At 49.4% G+C, this 18,464-nt stretch overlaps 1 long non-coding RNA gene across 1 annotated transcript; it reads right to left on the bottom strand.

The window, feature by feature from the left end:
- Positions 1–4,500: 4,500 nt before the first annotated feature.
- LOC126042628 (uncharacterized) lies at positions 4,501–13,042 on the bottom strand. The gene is made up of 3 exons (XR_007507247.1): positions 12,596–13,042; positions 12,094–12,408; positions 4,501–4,572 (listed from the first exon to the last, which is right to left on the bottom strand). It is a non-coding gene; the product is annotated as an uncharacterized LOC126042628 (long non-coding RNA).
- Between the last annotated feature and the right edge of the window lie 5,422 nt (positions 13,043–18,464).

The raw sequence follows: 18,464 nt of genomic DNA, 5'->3' as shown, positions 1-18,464 counted from the left end.
AGGGGTCGGGATGCGGGAAATCCTGCTGCCTCCTGCCAGCTGGCCCTGCTGGCTCTGGGTGACACATCCTGGGTGGGAGCCAAAGCCTCGCTGCAGCCCCACACCATTTCTTGCTGGCCTCCTCCAGGAGCTGCCACTGTGCCGAGGGATCCAGCCGGCATGGGAGGGGTGTAACCAAAGGGGTGAGTGGAGGGCAAGAGGGATGCCAGGACCAAGTGTGCACACCGTGTGGCCCACAGCCCCAGGGTGCAACTGGGGCCACCACTGCACCTTTGCTCTCGCGGGCCACCCTGCAAGAAGGGAAACAGCAGCAACCTTTTTGAGTTGCAGCAGCTCCTGCTGGTATTCCTGTAAGGTCAGTCAGAGCTGAAGAGAGTGGCCAAGTGACTTTCCCTGCGCCCCAGGCTGGGGCAGACAGGGGACATGGGTGAAGTTTTGTATGGGAAAAAATGCCCAGGGGGCATTCCCTTGCAAAGCCTCAAAGACATTCCCAAGAGGACCCCAGTTCCTGGCCAATACCAAAATCCTTGCAGCTGCCCTACACCAGCTTCCAAGCCCCTATAACAGCAGAAGGTGCACTGGTTTGTGGCGGGGTTGTGCAACCTCCCCTCTGACCACCAGCCCCAGTCCCCAGAAGCCCATGGGGCCAGAGCTGCCTCCTCCCACAGCACAGCTCCCTCCTCTGCCCCGGAGTTCTGCCACAGGGAGGGATGGAAAAGCTATTCGGCATCCCTCTGAGCTGCTTCCCTGCTTGCACGGCTGACCGCCTCCAGCGCTGTGGGCTCCCAACCTGCCCAAGGAGAAACTGGACCAAAACAAGCATTGCGGGGGCAGAGGGAAAGGAGCCAGCCTTTTTTTTTTTTTTTTTTTTTTTTTTTTTTTTTTAAGGGATATTGAAGACTGGAACAGAGCGCCAGCAGAGTGAAAAACAGCCACGTGGGGACTGTGAAAATAGGAGCTGAGGAGAGGAAGATGGGAAAGGTCTAATAAAGAGAGTCACAGTATATAAAATACACAAGCGCCCACCTCCGCCAGGAAGGCTGTGGGAGGGGGGGGTTGGTGGTAATCCCTGACTGTTTGAGACTGTCCAGGTAGACAGGGTCTGGATCTGCAGCTGGGTCTGGATTAGACCAGGAAAGCTTAGGTTTTCACCCTGTCAGCCTGAAACACAATGCTTTTCCCTCGCACCATTTTGTTATTACGTGGCAGAAATCAAGGGAGGTCAGTTGGCCATGAAAGGATCATCCAGTCTCAGGTAGCTCTCCCGAGCTCTGAGCCACATCCAGATCCCATATGGAAAAGAAACATTTCCCCCACCTGAGCAAAAGTCACAAGGGGAAGTTTGCTCCTAGAAATCAGAGCCATGGTCCCACCAGCATCTGCTCAGCCCCAGAAAAACTCCCCAAGTCTCATCCTAGCACGCAACAACCTCGAATCAAAACCTGTGCTGAGCTCCCTGTCCACACTTGGCCCCAGCATGGCACAGGGTCTGGGGGTGGTGAATAGCTGGGTAAAGTCATTGCTGCCATTGAGGCTTCAGGGCCCTTTCCTAACCTGTACGGAGTTGTCCCAGATCAGTCTGGCAGCGGGGACAGAAGGAATCACACAGGTTATCTATCAGATGAAGGGAACTGAGTCATTAGTTATCCAGAAAGGCTGTGCTAACCTTGGGGACATGTCCTCCCCACTGAGATACTGCTAGGGAAGCCCACTGCGACCTCTCAGCTCAGAAAACACAGTGCCAAGGAGCGACATATCACTTACAGGTAGTCACACCCAGCCCCAGTCCAAGTGATCTGAAGTAGCAGCTTCCCAGCCGAAGGAAACTTATTTCCTTATCGTTTGCTATAAATACAGCTGTGCTGTTTTCCTGACCGTATTATTCCTACAGTCCTTATCATGTGTGCTCAGATAGCCACAGCACGGTCACACACTTCACAGTCTTCTTGCTCCCCTATTCCCAGTTTTTCCAAAGCATTTACGTTCACAACCCCCTGTGTCCTGAAGCTCTTCTGTGGCAATGGGTGACCCTGCCCAGGACCTCCACATCCGTACTGAACAGGTCAACAAATGAACTTGTCTTCCTTTTCCCCTTCTTTGCCATGCAGGGACCTGGCTCACAGTTAGGGATGAACTCAAATGTCACTTCTGATAAACATTTATTCTTGGTGAGGAACATGATGTGTTTACAGGCAGTGGAGTGGGCCACTGAGAAGCAACGGGCATGCGCCAAGTCTTGCAACATCTTGATGCTTCTCAGTGCTTCTGAATACCTTGGTCTCCGCAAGGGTCACGTTGTCTGGTCCTTAGGGCATTTTAAACACAAGGGAAAAAAATGCATCAGCGAAAAGGATTCGCAAGGTCTCGGGCTAGAAGAGAGACCACATTGAAACAACACAACGGTGTTTTCAGGTGGCCTGCGTTGCATCAGCCTGGAGACCAAAGGGAAACACCCCAGAGCAAAGGGTCTAAGACAAGACAAAGGCTGGCTGAAGGAGCCTTCATTTCTGCACTGCCCAAAGCCAATCAAGACTTCACCTGCCACATCATCAGCTTTGGACCATAGTTTCATTTCCCTTGACGGATTAGCTGGCAGGATGAAATTTTTACAAATAGTTTCTGTGTTCATAGGATATTTGATGAAGATAGGCAAGTTTGACAGGTAAAAACAAAGCCTGAACCTTTATAAGACATTTGTTATTGTTCTCCTGAATCAAAGCTGTCCTTCTGATATACTATGAGCTTAACAGAACGAGTGTTATGAGAAATCCAGCACCGACTGCTGCTGAGGCTTTGCAAGGGATGTGGGTACCTGTAACCAGCCTTGATGCTGAAATACTTGGGCAATTCATCTATCACACACATGGCATAAGGGGTCACGTTCAGATGGCCTCAAAAATCAGTGGATCTGTTTCTTCTCTGCTCTGCATTCAAGTTCTAAGTTTCCTTCTCCAAGCTGGCTCAGAAACACCAGGAGGATATTCATTCCTGTGGTTTTATGGCATTTATATGTCAAGTCTAGGCAGGAACTTGAAAATGGAGTAGTGCTATGATTTGTGTTCCCATTGAAGGGAAAAGGTTGAAATTTAAAAACCGTTGAACTCGGGTTTGATCTGATTATTAGAGAAGAGATACTTAAAAGACATTTCACTTGTACTGTCTTTTAAATTTAAACCAAAATAGTTCCTGTTGTTTCTTTCTGGGACTAAAAAGTCCAACAGTCCTGGTCTGGACTAGTCAAATCAGGCATTTACCAATGTTCTGTGAGTCTGGGTCCTGGGTTTTAGTTCTTTTCCATCACAAACCTGTATATCTTCACCTCTTGCTTTTATGAGCTGCTACTTTACAAATCTATTTTAGTCTAAGAGACTGTACCTCCTGTGTCTGTACAGAGTTCTAAATACACTGATTTCGAGACAACATTACCTACAGCAAAGACAGCCCCCTTCATCATTTCACCCACCATTATCCCACTGTTGACCGTACTTAAATACACTTTGTATGCGTACCACCAGACACTGTGAAACACCTCACACTGGGCACCAAAGAGAACCAAAGAAGAAACAACAGAAAATGGAAATGCCACTTTCAGATGCTCATCCAGACACAAGTTTCCCTGCCTCTTTCTTTTCAAAATGAGCTTCAGCTACCCAGTTTGGATATACATATTCAAACTCTCCCAAAACTTCCACTTTGGATGCGAGTCGTAGCTGGCACTTCTCTATTTTTTTCTACAGTCAAATGCATCAAAAGACAATAAGGAAGGCTGAATGATTCATAGTAGTGGAATGAAATGCCATTCACAAATGTTTTTTCCATAGCAATTTGTCACTTATTGTATTGAAACCACTTCAGAAGATGTGTCTCAAAGAGCCTTTTGATATTAGCATGATTAAAAACATAATGCAATTAAACAATCCCATAATACTTCTGTATGTTATATGAGCAGGACCTTGAGTGACCACTTCATTCAACCCTGATAAAAGGCTGCTTCTAACAGAAGGCTGTCATTCTGCAAGATGCCTCAGATAGTTGTATAACACCAAGGAATTCAAAACTTCTCACCCCAGAGGCATTTTGGGTCACCAAAATTTAGCTGTTCAGCTTTGGTGTTGGGTCTAGCCTGCATGTCTCAAGCCTTCTCAAATCAGCAAGAAAGACGCACCTCCCAAGAGCCATTCTACCCACTTCAAAACTGATGTCCTAAATGAATGGAAACATTTGCCCTCTAGATGTATCTATCTCTTTTTATTGACTATCTAGAATGTCTACCTGGATGTCTATCACTTTTCCTGCTGTTTCTGCCATATGTGGAATTAGTATTTACACATGTACCTGACTTGTTACACACATCTCCGTATTGATTTCCTATACCTCAAGCACCCTGTTATGCAAGTATGCGTAACTTTGCATTCATATACCACACAGCATTAAAAAAAATATTTCAAAAAAATGTAGATGAAAAAAGCCCTTCCAAAATGCTAGCCATCCCAGATCCCTACCTGCCGGGCAGTTGCATCGCTGGTGTGTGTCTCGAACTTCCCGATGTCTTGGCAAATGGAACTTTAATTTCTGTTATGAGAGGAAAAAGAGCAAAATGATTCATTAATACCATTGAAACCAAAGCCTCGAATTCTTGGAAAAGTGGGACTGGGGGATGCTGCCCAAGTAGAGATGGGAGAGACAGAGCTGAACAGTTTGGGAGCGAAGAAAGGCATTAAAGTTCATAGTCTTTAACTAGAAATGTGGGGTTTGATTGGAAGCAGGCTGAGGGAGTTTCGTAATGGCCTCCAAATGTAGTCCTCCTGACAGGCATTACAAAATCAAGAGCCAGCATTGGCGAATAAAGAGGTGACTGTGTCCTCATGAGAAAGCCGCATTTCTCAGAAGACCCACTCAGCAGATGAAAAATGGAGATCTGAAGCAGGTAGTCTTCCCCCCCTGTGGCAGACTCCTTATGCTCAAAGAGACACCTGGATGGATGGAAGGGTCTCACTGAAAAATTGCAGCTGAAGGTGACCTGAAAACAGCAATGGCATTTCCTGAAACCTTCAGAGGCTGTGAAACTTAATTTTTTTCCAAGTGCAGAACAAGACAAAACCTATCAAGAGCTTCCACAAGGTGGAATCACGTCAAAATGTTCATTTCCAATGAGTTTGGATTTCTAATGGTGTCAGTCTCCTGCTCTCTGGGCCCGTCTATGTATCTCTTAAAGGGTCAACAGAGTCCACCTGAGGCCACCGCATCTTCCCTCATTGTAAATGTCATTAAAATTGACCCATGTCCTGAGCAAAATGCACTTTAGGGACAGCATCCATACCACCCCTCATAGACTTTATCAAAATAACTGTGATTTAGTGAGGAAAATGCAAATCAATCCAAGTAAGTTATTCATTAATGCCTATGAACTGCATTTGGTTAATGATTTGAGATGATCTGAGGAGACTGAGCTGCTGGGCTGCCTGTGCTAAGGAGTCACTCCCTCTCCCCTTCTAACCCTCAAGCCCAACTGTTCATCCCAGTTGCACCTTCTTATAGTCTAACCTACTTCACAACCAGGGTCAACATTTCAAAAGAAATAGCCTTGTGTTGGACTCAACAGAAGCCCATGCCCGGGATCATATAGAAATTACTTGATTTTCACAAGTAAGTGAGCACCTTCCTGCAAGAAGGCATCAGTTTGGGGGAAATTTCTTTTAGAGAGGAAAAAAATAAAGTAACGTATTTCTACCTGGGATGAGGGAAGGCAGAACTGGCTGGAACACTTCCATTTTTCACTTTGAAAGGACTGGCTTCCTTATTGCAAGTCAAAATCAGTAAGGGTTGTTGTGACTGACTAGAAATTCAATATTTTCAGAGCTTTTTTTTTTTTTGCACAATAGACTGAAATGTTTTGATAGCAAGTTGATTTGGTATCCAGGCAAGAAGAGGGTTTCACGTGAGGAGAATTGCCAGTTCCCATACAACATTTTAGCCATGTTTACCTTCTCAGTTTAAAAGCACAGATATGTGAATTTTTGCATTTGGGCATGTTCCCATCCAGCTGCCACCCCAAGATGGCATGGCTCTGCTCTGCAACGCTGCTTGGCTTCGAACACTTTGTGCTAATGGTCAAACATGGGCACAAATAGGACAGCGGAGCCTTTATTTGGATACTCGTACTGGTATGTAGGCATATGCATTCCTGCTTACATCTACACATGTGCCAACCAAAATGTCTGAACACAAGACTGCCACTTTGGGTGGGGTTCCCATGTTTGGGAATTGGGCTTAGCACAGGGGAGGGGTGATGGTTCACACAGGCAGGAGCAGAAAGTCATTTCCTAACCAGCAAGGGTTCAAACACCCTGGCTGCAGCGCTGCCCTTTATAGGACAGAAATCTGTAAGGAAACATGCAACAGATCCCTGCTCCACCAAGTGCAGAGGCACCCCAGCAGACAAGAGGGAACGGCTGGGGGGGAGGGCAGAGTTTGGAGTTGCTGCAAGAAGCCTTGGCTGGCTTGTTCTACCGGTACACAAGGAGAGGAGCAGCCTAACTGGATTTATCAGGGTAGTAATGACACAGCAGGACTTGAGCACGACCAGGACAGGAACAGGAGTGATAGCATTTTCCCATTACTTGATCTGCAGTGTTTGGGTAGCGGAAACACCTGGGACAACTGAAATAGCATTCTCGAGGATGGGCGCCCCTTGGGAAGGAGGTGTGGGTGCTGCTGGACAGGGCTGGGAGCAGAGCCCAGAGCACTGGTACTGTGCAGCCATCAGGTACTTCCCCCTTCCCTGGCCATTGCGGTGCCTCCCTGGAGCCTAGGAGCTCTGCACTTCCCTGGGGAGTGCAAAGGGCAGTGGTGCTGTGGGATTGTTCCCTTTCAGTGGGAGGCAAAACCTACCAGGAATTTAGGAGCGCCTGGAGTTCGGTTTCCTGCACAATCTATTAAACAAACACTGACTGCAACAGAAAAAATCCTTGGCTTCTGGAGACCTCAGTTCAACTTTGGGTTGAGATGGTGAAATAAAATGAATTCCTGGCCTTTTCTGCTTCCCTCATTACCACTGTGCAAAATACCACCTGGTCCAACACGAGAAGCTGGCTTTGCTCAGGAGAGCAAAAGAAAGGGCTTTCCTCTAAAATTGGCCTTTCCAAGAGAAAACTTTCATTCCGGGGCAACAGAAAACCATTCAATTTCAGGGCAAGGTTGACTTCTATAAGCAAAAATAAAAGAACATGGTCCCTGGGAAGCTAGTGTTTGTGATCTCCAATGCGGGGTTTGTTTTTTCACCTGGAGGACACCTAGAGCATGAAAACATCAGAGCAGCAACTGGCTACCTCTTACCCTGGCAGAAATGCTGAAAACCCTTCTTATAGAGAGGATCGGTCTGACAGCATAGCCTGCTTGCTCTTGCCTGTCATGTTTTCTGGTGACATAACGGCTGCACCTTGCCCCTACACACATGAAAGTGCCTGAAAAAGCCTTTGCCGGCACTGCGGCCACAGCTGACTGGCTCCAACATGGGGACTGTGCACCTCTGTATTATTTAGGGAGCCATCGCACATCGCTGAGTGCGGAGGAAAGGGAAAAACCCTCTGTCTGCAAGAGGGCAAGGCAGGCGGGCCGGGCTGAAACATGTGCTGGAAATAGGCAATAAAGCCAGCATGGGCTTTTCCCGTGGGTTTTGTTAACTCGCTGCTAGTGTGACAGGACAGGGCTGGCTTGGATGAACAGAGCAGTGAAAGCGAGACCTCTTCTGACATTAAAGGACCATGGCTGTGGCCTCCTAAACCTTGCAACTGCCTGTCTATTTTGGATGGGCACTTGAGATTAGGTGAAAGAGAGGGCACTTCTTCAAAGGGGGCGGATTAATAGCTCTTTAGCAGACGTAGTTGTTTGCAGTCACCCAGGGAGGTGAAATCATTTCCCACCACTATCTCCAACAGCTAAAAGAAACATGTCTCAAATAGATAATCTATTACAACCATCAGGAAGATTTCAAGGGTGGGTGGTTTTGTTAACTCTTATTGTTTTATCTCCGATTTCGCTGTTTCTTCTTAAAGGCCCAGCTCCTGGAATCGCAGGACCATATGGTATAGAGCAAAAGCAAGCAGTGAACACTCCCATATGGAGCAAAAAGTTTGGAAACACCACCATCAAGGTTCAAGGATTGCAAGCAGCTGAAAGGAAATGGGGCTTAGCTACCAGAGAAATTGGAATAAAAAAAAATAGATCTCATGATTTTGGGGTGGAAAACACTAAGCTAAAGGTCAAGGCAGGGGACGCTTAGAGCAATCTTGCTGACCCTGGGAAGCAGAACTGAGCAGTGTGCCTTAAGACACTGAAGCAAAAGGAGGAAAAAAAGAAGCTTTAAGTCAGGGGAGAAAGGGAGTTTTCAGGTGTCCCTCCTTTGGTCGCATAAGGAAAGAGTCCCAGGGAAATGAGCCTATTGGGAAAGCAGTGGGGACCAATGCTCCCTCCCCATCTATGGCACAGCCCCTGAATCCCTTCAGCATCACTAAAGACACAACAAATACCTTCAACGCAAGCTCCTGAGAGTCTGAACGCACTCATTACTCATCAACAGGATAACTGCTGTTGTGTTACACACACACACTTCTACCTCTACCAGCACGCAAATTCTGGTTTTTTTCCTAGCAGCAGCACTGAATCCATCCTGCTCTCCACCCTGACGAGGTTTTGGCAAATTAAATAGCACCAAATGTTACCCAGCATGGGAAAGGACCCTTTGGAGAGCATTGCCTCTCCTGCAAATGCCAGTAGTGAGTTTATTTGTGCTCTTTGTATGATTTTATCATGTCCCATAAATGCAGAGGAATTCCTACGTGGAGCTAAAGTTCTCCCTGAACTACCTGTTTCTGGCTCATTCTGCACAGACAGTTTTGTGGGAAAACTTAGTCAATTTGTGTCAGGTAGAAAATTCCGCTCTAGTATTTCTAACACCAGGCAGAGGTTTACAAAGTAGCAAGTGCAGCAGCACTGGTGGGGCTGCTTCTGGGAAAGCATCTGCCGCCCTCTCCTTGTTCATCCTGAACTGAGACAGAAACACTGCCACAGCCAGGCGCGGGTGCTCCAAAACTGGGCTCCAAGACCGGGAAAACATCCCCACCAGCTGGCTTTAAAATTAACATTTTAAACAAAGCAACCCAGCTCCTCTCCCTGCCAATTTGCTTTATTTTTGCTTGTTTGGAAGAAGGGCACCTAACAGGACTTTTGCATTTTGCACTTTTCAGTGCAGTCCGTGTGGTGTCCACATGGTGACTTGCAGACCCTTGGGAACCTCCAAGGCACACCTGGACGCAAAACATGGCACAGTTTGGAGGGCACCACATGCTCCAGCTCGGAGCACAGAGCAGTACGGGTTTTTAGCATAACCCTAGAGGTCCTCTATCAGCCCTCGCAGACTTTGCTTCTTCATGTCCCTCCAGCTGATCTTCACAGCCACCAGAGCTAGAAACGTGTGCTCCTGTGCCCGTGGCTTCCCTCACCTCCCACCTCTCTGCCCAGCTCAGAACAGCTCTTTCCAAAGCTGGAGTTTCTTTAAAGCTTTGCTATTTTATTTTGTGATGGATAATACGGAGCTGGCAGCTGTGAAACCCATTAAGGTCAAAACACCAGGAAACTCTGTGAGGATGTGGCAGTGAGAGGCAGCGAGGGTCTGAGCAGGGGGGAATGAATATCCCGCTTTCACGTCCATCACGGCAAGCCCGGCCACAGCCCCTCTCCCCCCAGTCACGCTTGGCACTGTCTCTCACTTTCCTCATTTTTCTTCTCCCATCCTTTCCCTGCTCCCCTTTATCTTCCCTGTTTTTCTACGTCCTTCTTGTCCCTCACCATCCAGTGCAGGAGACCCATCCAACTTAGTCCCACTTCAGACCTAATAAAAAGGAGGACCAGGGGGATTTGTTTTTCTTTCCTAAGCAAAAGCCCCATATGCCACTCCACCATCTGTCTGCCAGCAGACCCCCACCCTGCACCTCGAGCCGCTTGGCCTACACCCGTGCCTCTGACTGAGTTGTGGAAGTCTGAAGTAGCTGGTTTAGGAGCTTAGCTGAAGCAAGCAGCGAAGTCAAGGAGGGTCTCCTCCCCTGCGGGCAGCAGACCTTCAGAGGTGTAAAGAGACAGGAGACCTGGGCCAGGCATCCCTGCTCCTCCACAGGCTCCGGCACCTTTCTCCAAGCTATTTGTGAAGCTGTGGACCAGCAGCGAGCTGGTAACAGCAGTGGTACCCGGGAGCAAGTGCTGGCCCCTCAAGCGGTGGTTCCTTTCCTAGGGTTGCTCCCCGCACTGGCTGCAAGGGGGGCTAGGGCCACCCCCAGGGGCTCAGGAGGGGCTGCTCAGAAAACATGGGTGCTGCCAGGCATGTGGGCATCATGAGAGCCCCATTTCCTTGCTAAGCCAGGCTATAAAAAGTCGGAAAGGTGCTGCAGCCAGTGGAGCCAGCAGGACACAGGGGGCCATCCGGCCCTGGGCACCACTCCAGGGAGGCGTCCTGTGGCACGTCTCAAATCACTTGGTAGAGATAAACTGGGACTTCCCAGGAGACTTGTGCCAGCAGCAATGAGGGGACCACTGCATGTTATCCCCTGCCCAGTGGCAGGGAAGGAGTCCCTGAGCAAGGGTGCAACAGCGGGGCACAGGTCCAGCCACTTGCAACACTTCTGCATCCCCAAAAGGCTTTTTTCTGTAGGGTATTGCCACACGGACCCTGTCTCCCCCGTATTCATCATCCACAAAGGCCACTCAAAACCACATCCCTCAGCTCCGATGGTGTTTGCTAACTCGAGGTTCACAGCTTTTGGCTGCAAAACCCAGCCGATCCAGGGACTGCTCCCACGAGACCCGTAAACGGTAGCCGAGCGTGTCAGCTGTAGGTTTAAACTCCTCACCACAGACCTTCACTGCTCCTAGAAAGCGTGGCAGGGTCCCCAGGTTCCCCCGGGTGCCAGGCAGCACTGCCCCGAGGCAAGTCCCAATAGCCACTATTCTGATCATTCCGTTCCTCGCCCCGTTTGGCAATAGCAGCACACAAGATTTTTTCAGACACAAACAGCTTTTGGGCTAGCCCCGGCGATCTCTGCAGCCTGTCTCATGGCAAGGCTGGAGTAAAGAGAGAAAAGGAGAGGTGGGTGGAAACGGCCCCAGCCCTGAATCTTAGCCCCAAGCCTCCCCCAGAGCAGTGGGAACAGGTCAGTGTGGACCTGCCTGGAGAGTTCAGAGACGTGAGCCACCATCTGCTCCCTGACACATGTCTAAACCACTTCAAAGCTCCAATAAGGTAAGGAATCCTGCAGGGTACCTATCCCACCCAGGGCAGAGGAGCCTGGGCAGCCCCTAGCAGCATCAGCACAGCAAAGTAAAAGGTGTCAGCAACAAAAATCTGCACTTTTGAACCCTCTTTATTGACCTGCTGAAGCTCAGGCTTCTTCAGCAGTAGCTCTCCCCCATCCTCAGGAAGAGCCTGCTGGCTCCAGTGGAGTTTGGATGAGGCTTAAGCAGGCATAGCACAGCCATATGCTCTGCACTGATGCTCTGGCAGTACCAGAAACTACCCTGGCAGTGCCAGTGTGTCTCATTTTCCTGAGCCAGGAGCCGTGGAAGGGGTCAGGGCTGGCACGGCGGCAAAGCCAGCCCGTCACGACATTGGTGTGTTTGCAGTTACGTTCTCCCGTAGCCGTGCCGGCTGTAGCATGCCTTGCCTGTCCCTCTCCCAGGGTTCAAATGCACACTGAATTCCCAGGTTTAACCTCTAACTCTTTCAGCAGGCAATGCCACCAGTCACCAAACGGAGAGGGCTGGAGGCTATTACCTCCCTGCTAGGACCAGAGATGAGGTTTCCCCATTTGCAAAGTGCCAGGGCTCAGCCACAGCATGGGCTTGGGCAGAGGGAAGCAAATGCCAGGCAGGTTTGAGAGGTGGGAGGGACCTGAAAGCACGGCAAATTCAACCTAGCAGCATCACTTGTGCAGAAATACGCTTTTAAGGGAGGAAAAAAAAAAGGATAATGCGACTATGCGAGCATGCACGTGCCTAAAATCCATAGTACTGCAAACTATACATGCAAAATGAAAGGACACCGACCTCATCAAGCAGTTGGTCAACTCTTCCCAAAATAGCTGTCTCCATTTGGTCTGCTGAGAGCCAGGCAGGGAGCTGTGTGGGTCTGTCCGCTTCCAAGTGGGACACCCGGGACTGCAGATCGGAGGTCCGAAAGTAGAGCAGGAGGCTCAGCACCAGAGAGAGCAAGGAGACACCAGGCAGCCCCGAGCCCAGCAGGAGAGGGAGGCGGCAGCATCTCTCCCCCTCACCGGTCCTGGGGGGAGCCACGCACCCCCTGTCAAAAGCTGCTTCGCCGACGCCTTTCCAGCTCTTCTCTTCCAACATTCCCTCCCTGTCCTGAGAAACGATAAATAAATAAATAGAATAAATAAAGCCTCACTCCTACTCCAAGAAGCACAATCCAGAAGACATAGAAAAAGAGTGTCCAAGGGGATCCCAGTGCCAGCAAATGACAAATAACAGCAATAATGACAAAAGTGGATGGGGGGGGGGTGTCTTTAAAAAATAAAAACAAACCACACACACATAAAAGGGGTGCAGAAAAAAAAGGATCCAACTGCAGCAAAGAGTGGAAGAGGGGAAAAAAAATCTGATCAGGATTTTTTTTTTTTTTTTTTTTTCCTTTTTCCTCCTATGTTTCAGTCTTTTGGTTCACCGGTAGGTTTTTGCTTCCTTCTAAGCTGCCAGTTTCAGTTCCTTCGCAGACCGGCCAGGAACTCGCACATGAAAGTCCCCATTAGAGAGAGGTAATTCTCAGCTGCTCCGGCGACGTTGTGCTCTGGCTGATCGCGGCTCCCCTGTAACATGACACACTCCCTCCGAACTACGGGGCTGGGATGAGCGAGCTGCGCGGCTTCCCAAAGTAACCTCCTCTGCTCGCCCTCTCTCTCCACCTCTCTCTTGCTGCATGATTTATTTATTTATGCAAAGCGCCGGGGTGGGATCGGGCAGCGGGACGCCCCTGTCCCGTTTGGTCCCCAAACCACCTCTCCGCCGCCAGCCCTTCCCTTTGAAGTGACTCTCGCCGAGGTTATTTATAGAGGCAGGAAAGAGACTGTAAAGCAGAGGCTGGGCTCACACCAGCCTGCGTCTTTCCTCCCCGCAGCCCAAGGGCATTTTACGGGAGAGACACCGGGGCAGCCCTAAGGCACCAGCGGTGGGGTATTTTGACCCCTGCTATTTTAAGGAGAGCAGCCAGGCAGGGCGAGAACCAGAGGGAAACATCTGGAAACAAGAGCTGGCAGCTGAGAGCTCTGCAAAAAAAAAACAAAAAACAAGCAAAGGGCAGCAGGGAGCAACACCCTAGGCAGGCAAGCTGCAGTGCAAGGGGGGGAAGCTTTTGGGGTGCATTTGGGCGTACAACCTGCAGAGCCTGGGGGGCACCGAGAGGAACTAATCTGCTGAGGCCCTCTAGTGAAGCAGAGCTTCCCGTCACCTCCTCTGTGTCCCACCGGGCATGGGGCACCGGACACAAAACCCCTTTGGTGGGGAGCAGTCTCCCCACTACGTGCTGTGGGGCAGCTGCAGTCTCCCCAATACGTGCCGTAGGGCAGCTCCGAGCCACGCATCTGGGAAACAAAGCTGCCTTCTGTTCTTCAGGAGCAAGGGAGGCCCACCTCTCCCAATTTTTCCGAGCATGACATACAATATTTTATCCTCCAGGGTGACATGCAGGCTCTGCTGAGCCCCTCCTGTCCGTTTGTCCGGCCTGTGATCCCCTTCTTGAGTGCACACAGCAGCGAAGCAGTGTGGGTCCCGCTGTGGCGTACAGTCATTAAAACACGGGCAGCAAATTGGTCTCTTAAATTCTGGCTCCCTTGTGGCTCCTTTGCTGTCATTTACACGTTTTAAATGAAGATTTTGCGTGCAGTCTGTGCTGGAAATTACTGGCAGAGAAAACTCATATTCATCTCTCGCCCAGCCTCTGTTTCAGGGGGCTGGAAGAAATAGACCTTCTGGGAGCAGGTTAAAGCGAGCACGAGCTTTTTCTTCTCCACCAGACAAACCCTTGGAGGGCCCAGTAGCACACAGCCCCGATTCTCTGAATGGCCTCATGCCTTTCACAGCCGCTCGCTTCCCGAAATGGGGTTTTAGCGTCTGCGAGGCAGGAAATCCTTTCTTTATTTCTTTTAGCAGGTTTCTTGTCATCTTGCTGCTCAAATTCGTGTTGCTGCTCCGGCACGCATGGAAAACACCCCTCTGATGGCTGCAGCCTTTCAACAGTTTCTCATATGAGTGGGGCAGAGCCGTGTAACCCACAGACCCAGTGCACGCAAGGCGTCTATTCATTTGGGAAGCACAGCCGCCCCGCTCTCCTACTCCCTGCTCAGGCTCTTCCCAGCTACGCCTGTGTTAGCAGCCTATTTCTTTGCAAAAGGAAAAGGAGTTTTTGAGGCTGTGGCTCTGCCAGAGAGAAACCGTGGTCCATGGAGTTACCGAAGATGCCATCTGCCATCACAGCAAATAAGCAGACAGTGAGAAATGAAAGGGAGATGCTGAGAGGCTGATGATACAGTGTTTGGGAAGCAGAGATCTACTTGGGGAAATAACAGTTGGCAACCAGGATGCAGAGCATCCTAGAGAGCTCTGAAGCACACTACTTAAAGACTGACGTTGAACTACTGATGACTCCAGCTACCTGCCTGTGTTATACATAGCTTCAACTGAAGGCTGTCTCTCTCTTTTTCTCTCTCCCCTTTATATAAGCCCAAGCACTAAAATCACAAAAATGCACCCTCTAAGCTGAAAACGGAAGTCTGCTGGGTGTCTACATTTCATTTCCCCATACTGGCTGGGGAGAGCTTTCTGCTCTTTCGCTCTGATTTGTGATAGAGATCCTGCTGTCCAGACACGAGCATCGCCTGAATGACTCTATAAGTGCCTTTTCCTGCCTCCCCGACAGCCCTTCTCCAGCTGATCAGTTCATTTAGGGGGTATGTCATAGCTGCTGCAGGCTGGGGAGCCGCACTCAGCCGGGTTTCACGCAGAAGCCTTAGCTGCAGATGTGCAGGAGGGTAATTTTTCTATCCGTGAGGCATTAAGGAGCCCTGTCATCCCGTGCCAATATAAATGGACTAATTTAGCTACGAACCTGAGCCAACTGCGCATGTCAAGTCTGCAGCACTGCTCGTCAAACGAACTGCCTCCAGAGACGGGCCCCAGCACGTGGAGTCATCTCATCGCTCCTTGGGTTGAGCACGACCTAACCTTCAGGTCTCTTGGCAGCCCTCAGAGGAGGTGGGTGCTGGCCTGAAACCAGCCCTCCTGCAAGTTTGTGACTCTTGAGGTTGGTTGAGTAGAAGCAGATGCTCATTTGCAATCAAATGGAGTGATTTCACTGACTGGTGACTCTTGGAGCAGGCTAGACTGCCCTCGATACACCAAGCTTGAGGCTATACTCCTCTCTCCTCAGGGAGGTTGATGCAATTCCTTACAAGGACAGTAACCACACACTTCCACCACTTCTAAGAGGTCATCCGGGGCAGTTATGGATCTCAGCACAAACTTGCAATGAAATCTGGAGCAAATACAAAGCAATACCTACCTCCCAAAGCAGCTGAACCCCTCTGTACAATGAAAGCAAGCATTTCACATCTAGCATGTGGCACTGGGTCAATTGACACGCTGGACATGGTTACACACAGGTGTGAAAGCCTCCAGGTTTGTCAGTCTGTAGCTGGTACTGGCACTTTGCCCTCCTCAGGGGCACTTGCGCGTGGGCATCAAAGCATCTTACAGAGAGGTTGCCCAGTGCTGCTCTGCAACAGACACATGGTGCTCACAAAGGGGCACGATGTGTGAGGATTCCTTACAGGGCACAATGTGGTCTCACTGCAAAAGACCATAAACCCTCTTTGTCTCCAGGTAGGTATCATGGGCATGAACCACTCCATGCTGCAGGCCAGAAATAGAAGAGCCGTGCATGGATGAGGTTCTCGCTTCTATGCACATGGTTCAAGCCAGCAAGGTATCTACATCAGGTCTTCATTTAGCCTGGAAAGGGGTAGGCAACAGCAGCAGGCCTTCCTCACTTTGCTTTAAGCAGAGCTTTTAATTTAAAAAAAAAAAAAAAAAAAAGCGCACCCTTCCTGTCACTAACTGAAGCTGAAGCCAACTGCATGGAGATGGCCACGCGCTGGATCCCACCAGTAATCTCCAAAACTGCCTGAGGAGAACTTCCCCTTTTCAGGCTGTTTACTAGGGAGAAAAACCCCACCCCACTTCTCTTTTTCTTTCTGTTAGTTGTTTCTTTTTTTCTCTCAGGAAATGTGGGGGTCTTGGTGTGCTCGAACGAGCCATTAACTAGCAGCCGACATCTCCAGCTATTGTAAATATATTAACTCAAGGCCTTTCGCTGCGTTTATTAGACTCAAGAACAACATCTGGAAACAGATGTTTTCTGAGTGCAAAGGAGAGGCGGGAGGAGGAGAAAAAAAACAAGAGGCGGGGAAAAAAGGACTCTTGCAAGTGGACGTGCATGGGTCTGCAGACCATCCCTTTGCAAAATGCTGTTCAGATGGAGCATTGCGAGGGCCGAGGCTGGTGCAGCCACGTCCCTTCTAGGCAAGGCAGTGGGAGCAGGACATCTCAGGGGGGCCTGTTTGAAAGAAACAGCGATGGGGGCAATAGAAAAACTTATGTCTTCTTTCAGGGCCCTTGTGAAGGACGGTCATAGCGCTCTCACAAAAATGGGATATTTGGAGGGGGAGAGATTTGGGGTTTGGGGTGGGTTTTTTTTCCTTTCCTGGTCATGGACCTTACTCAGTTGCTGTCCCCCAGGGACTGCTAGGCTCATGGTGGGGTAATGTCACCTCCCCGTCAGCTTGGCAGCATCTGCCACAGGGACCCACAAAGTGGGCAAGGTCTAGGGCCCCCATGGGACACCACCACAGTGTCCCATCTGCCCCAAGCAGCCCTTCCTCAAAGGACAAGCAGAGTGGTAACGTCCCATGCTGAGGACTGTGAAGGACTAAGGGGTCCTGCTCTGACTTGGAGTCTCGATGCCAAGTTGAGACAATATTTAAAGAATTACATAGTGTTACTAGGGGGAAAAGGCAAGTAGGCACATACATACTTAAAAATATATCCCATTACATTATTGGTGAAACTCCATTCTCCACTAGATACACTTTGGATTAGGTACCAGAGATGCCTAAGGTACAATAGAGGTCCAAGATCAAAGCTTCCCCACATTTCTTTTGAGGGAAATGCAGTTGCACCCATACACATACACTTGCCTTTTTTAAAACAAAACAAAACAAAACAAAAACCGAACAAAAACCCACAAAAAACACAACCAGTATTTTGTCATCTTTAACCCGAGGTTTACCTCTAATATCTCCAAGCCTTGTCTCTCCTCTGATATGCAGCTAGAAATACTTTGCTGGTCGGGTCAGGAATATTGAATATTACCTACCTAATTTGGCAGTCATTTATAGGAAGTATTAAGTAGCCTATGGAGCAGAACAATTCCCGCCCGAGGAGCTGCTCTAACCCATTGTGGAGTTGTAGAATAAAGACACATTTGATCCTTTGGGAAAAGGATTATGAAAATACATGGAAAAAATGTACTGTCCGCGCATAGTAATATCATGGCTGTTTTCAATCACTTGGTCTCCTACAAAGCAAAAGGGCTCACTGCATAGTATAAACTCCTAGTCTTGAACAACAGCAAGGGCAGAAAAGAAGCAACAAAGCTAGCAGTATCTGGTTGAGGCTTTATATTTTCATAACCCTAAAATGTCCGAGCTCAGTGTTGCCTCCCTCCCATCAAAGCCAAACCAGCTTCATGCAGCCGCAGTGGTGGGAACCTGTCTGCGGAGCTGTGGGAGAACAACTGAGCAGAGCCGGGCTGCGCCAGGGGAAGTGGCGGGAGCCCGGCCACCAGCAGCTCCTGCAGAGGCTGGGTCAGAGCCTCCGAGGGATGATGAAGCAAACCCGGGTTTTGCACAGTTTGGGGCCAACCCTTCCTAAAGGCTGACCACCCCTTCTCCCTCACCCCCCGCAGAGGGAAGGCTTTGCAAGGGGAGAGCGCCAGGCCGCAAGTGGTGAACACACAGCTGAGCTGCCCATACTCCTCCTTGTGTTTTCAACTAACCTCTCACCTTTTGTTCAGAAGATGAGAGGAATGGCTCTGAGCAAACCAGGCTCTGGACCCTTTTCATAGAGGAAAGAACTTTTTCTCCCCCAACAGAAGCATTTCACGGCCAAGTTCGGGGTGGGGAGAAGTTTTACTTCTTTTCAGCAGTAGTTTGTTTGGGTTTTTTGTTCCTGGACTGGAGCTGATTTTTAACCGGTTGTGCTCGGTGCCATTGGAGACTGTAGAGATGGTCATCTGCTAGCCTGATTTTTGCTGTTATCTTGGTTCTTGCTGAGCCTGGGTGGGAAAGAGA

This window comes from Accipiter gentilis, chromosome 9, assembly GCF_929443795.1.
Source record: "Accipiter gentilis chromosome 9, bAccGen1.1, whole genome shotgun sequence".
Classification (NCBI taxonomy): Eukaryota; Metazoa; Chordata; class Aves; order Accipitriformes; family Accipitridae; genus Astur; species Astur gentilis.
Note: the sequence above shows the minus strand (reverse complement) of the source record. Positions and strands in the feature narration are given on the sequence as shown.